General features: G+C 42.8%; 1 pseudogene; it reads left to right on the forward strand.

The window, feature by feature from the left end:
* The first annotated feature begins 2,158 nt into the window (after positions 1-2,158).
* Btbd10-ps1 (BTB domain containing 10, pseudogene 1) lies at positions 2,159-3,918 on the forward strand (annotated as a pseudogene).
* The last annotated feature ends 241 nt before the right edge of the window (positions 3,919-4,159 follow it).

Raw genomic sequence — 4,159 nt, forward strand, 5'->3', positions numbered from 1 at the left:
GAAGAACTATAAGTAATTAACAACTACTAAGGGGCAAAAATTAGTCAACCTCAGGGATGAGCCTCCTAACTGGTTTTCTAGTATGAAATGGTCATCCCTAAAACATACGCATGCAGGCAACATGAACAGCTGACTCAGCAGATTGTATTTATATATTTATACACTTAGATGTATGTGTACAAACAACGAGTATGATTTAGGGAGGGGGTGGGAGACAGATGTGAGAGGAAGGAGCAAAGAGATGGTAGTAAAAAGTGATGTGATTATATTTTACTAAAATAGAAGACTTGGAAGAAAATTATCACATGATAGAATCATTTGAAATCAGTGGCAAGCAGAAAAGTTAAATCAAGACACCTGTTGAGAGTAATTGATGAATTTTAAACTGAGACTTGTTTCCACAAAGCCAGCACAAATTATTGTAAGGCATGTTCTGTGGCACTTTAGAGCCTACCTAGCTTGAGTCCTGAGTCAGTCATTGCTGAGTTCCAAACCTAAATTAGAGTTGGAACGCCAGCCCCAACCCTCACTATCACGAAGAGACTAAATAGCTGACACCAACGGAACAATAAAAATCCTATCAAACCACTTCAAACATTTGCAAAGTTCAATGCATATGAATCATGTGTATCTCTGTTTAGGTGTTTATTTATTCATTCATTCATGGAGAAGCATAGGGACTCACCATGCTATGGCATATATGTACAACTCAGAGGACAACTTGAGGAAGTCAGTTCTCACTTGGTCACCATGTGCATCCTGGAGATCAAACTTGGGTTATCACAATTAACAGCAAGTGCCCTTACCTGCTGAGCAATCTCATTAGTGACAGATCTCATTTTTCAATACATATTCCAAGATCAATCCTGTTAAATGAAATAAGGCAATTATCGAAAAGTATCACATGTTCTCTCATTTGTGACATCAAGGGATAGAACAAAAGAACATGAAAGCTAAAGGGAGACTAATAAAAGATTTGGAAGTGAAAGGGGGATTGGGGAGAAAAGAAAGCAAAGAACATCTTACTCATATATGGAGTGCTACAATGAAACCCATGTCATTTCACAATTAATATATTTAATATTAATATATTTATGTTTTATATTTTAATAGTAAGCATATTTTAATACAAAAATAAAACAAAATAAAATGCACATTGTGCTTCAGTAGGTCTGGAATAGAAAGATTCTGCTTCTAACAAAGTGTGTCTTTTTTTTTTTTTGGCTGATATAGCACTCTTTCCACTAAGGTTTACTCCTGAGTTCCTTCAAATTTGTTAAAGAAGTGCATGCTGACAGGAGCCTGATATAGCTGTCTCCTGAGAGGCTCAGCCAGAGCATGACAAATACAGAGGCGAATGCTAGCAGCAAACCATTGAACTGAGAACGGGTTTCCCATTCGTGGAGTTAGAGAAAGGACTGAAGGAGCTGAAGAGGCTTGCAACCTCAAAAGAACAACAATACCAACCGACAAGGGCTCCCAGGGACTACCCAAAGATGACCCATGGCTCCAGCTGCATATGTAGCAGAGGATGGTCTTGTTGGGCACCAATGGTAGGAGAAGCCCTTGGTTCTGCCAAGACTGGACCCCACAGTGTAGGGGAATGTCAGGGCAGGGAGGTGGGAAGGGGCGGGTGGTTGGGTGGGGGAGCACCTTTATAGAAGAAGGGGGAGAGGGAATAAGATAGGGGGTTTATGGACGGGAAACCAGGAAATGGGATAACATTTGAAATGTAATTTTAAAAAAATATCCAATAAAAGAAATTTGGTAGTCTCTATGTGAGGAAGTGAGATTTCAGAGAAAATATACAATATGAATTTAAGGCAATTGCTTTTTTTAATCCATGCTGTCATTACACAGAAGATTCAAGCATTATGCACTACAAGTAATCCTGATTTCTAAGACAAAAGAGTAAAGCATATGAACCAAGAAGACAAATCAAACTATAAACAACAAAACAAGAATAGTTTGGGGGCGGGAAGGCGGCTCTGGTAGGCACAGCTGGAGGGAGGCACGCCTAGCACTGGAGGGATCTGGTTAATGATTAACTGGCAGGCCAGGCAGAGTAACCCAGTGAGTGCCCCGCCCCTTTCCTGTCATCTTTGGGTCACCAGAGAGACAGTGTGAGGCAGTGGGCGCCCTATTGTGATGCGCCTCACATGTTGCTAAGGGAGGAGTCGACCAAACCAAAATGAGTCTGCATGGTGCTAGTGGTGGACATGAGACATCAAGAGATAGACGAAGATCAAGTGACAGATCACGATTCATCTCTTGAGAGAGCTGAGTCTCAGCTCACTCCTTGCATTCGAAATGTGACTTCACCAACAAGGCAGCATCATACTGAACTTAAAAAAGACCATAGTTCGTCTCGTCCAAGCAGTCTTTGTCCTCCAAGAGCATCCCCAAATGGGAACAGTAGCAGGAACAACAGCCAGTCAAGCTCAGATGGTAGCTATAAGACATCGCTCCTGAGAGACACAGCCAGAATACAGCAAATACAGAGGCGAATGCCAGCAGCAAACCACTGAACTGAGAATAGGTCCCCTATTGAAGGAATCAGAGAAAGAACTGGAAGAGCTTGAAGGGGCTCGAGACCCCAAAAGTACAACAATGCCAAGCAACCAGAGCTTCCAGGGACTAAGCCACTACCTAAAGACTATACATGGACTGACCCTGGACTCTGACCCCATAGGTAGCAATGAATATCCTAGTAAGAGCACCAGTGGAAGGGGAAGCCCTGGGTCCTGCTAAGACTGAACCCCCAGTGAACTAGTCTATGGGGGAGGGCGGCAATGGGGGGAGGGTTGGGAGGGGGACACCCATAAGGAAGGGGAGGGGGGAGGGGGATGTTTGCCCGGAAACCGGGAAAGGGAATAACACTCGAAATGTATATAAGAAATACTCAAGTTAATTAAAAAAAAAAAAGACATCTGTGGAGATGGTGTTTGTGTATGAGAATGCAAAAGAAGGGGCTCAGAATGTGAGGACATCTGAGCGAGTGACCCTGATAGTGGATAACACCAGATTTGTTGAGGACCTGTCCATTTTTCCTGCACATCCAAATACAATGTTGGGCAGAATGTTTGGATCTGACCGGGAATACAATTTCTCACCTCCCAATGAGAAGGGAGAATATGAGGTGGCAAGGGGAATTGGTTCTACTGTATTTCAAGCTATTTTGGATTACTATAAGACAGGAATTATCAGTTGTCCTGATGGCATATCTATTCCTGAACTGAGAGAAGCATGCAATTACCTTTGTATTTCTTTGGAATACAGCACAATTAAATGTAGAGATCTCGGTGCCCTTATGAATGAATTATCAAACGATGGTGCACGTAGAGAATTTGAATTTTATCTGGAGGAAATGATCCTCCCTCTCATGGTAGCAAGGGCCCAGGGTGGAGAACGAGAGTGCCATATAGTAGTGCTTACAGACGATGATGTGGTTGATTGGGATGAGGAGTATCCACCACAGATGGGAGAGGAGTATTCACAGGTTATTCATAGCACAAAATTATATAGATTCTCAAAGTACATTGAAAACAGAAATGTGGCCAAAGCAGTTTTGAAAGAGAGGGGTCTTAAGATTAGATTTGGAATAGAAGGCTACCCTAGCAACAAAGGAAAAGTTAAGAAAAGGCCAGGGGGCCGTCCAGAAGTCATTTACAACTATGTCCAAAGACCCTTCATTCAGATGTCCTGGGAGAAGGAGGAAGGAAAGAGTCAGCATGTCGACTCTCGGTGTGTAAAGAGTAAATCTATCACCAACCTGGCAGCACCTGCTGCAGACATTGCCCAGGACCAGCTGGTAGTCATGCACCCTACTCCCCAGGAGGATGAGCTGGATAGCCTTCCCAGCCACCCCGCCTCAGCAACAATGACCTTGATCCTGGTGCACAGAAGTCAATGCTGTGATGCTAATGTTCCTGAAACCATAGCATGCTACTCTTCACAGCGACGTCATACTCCTCATTCTGCACTCTGTGACCGATTTTCTTCATCGTGAGATGCACACATTTAGGAGACTGCAGTAGGCTTTTTTTAAAGACCAAAGGTAGCTGAATTTTTTTTTAACAAGTACAACTTTAGCATCCTGGTTCCAGTTCTATAAATGTATCTGTTTACCAAGAGGTGTGGGAAATTGGTTCTTTGTACT

The sequence above is a fragment of the Rattus norvegicus genome, chromosome X, assembly GCF_036323735.1.
Source record: "Rattus norvegicus strain BN/NHsdMcwi chromosome X, GRCr8, whole genome shotgun sequence".
NCBI lineage: Eukaryota > Metazoa > Chordata > Mammalia > Rodentia > Muridae > Rattus > Rattus norvegicus.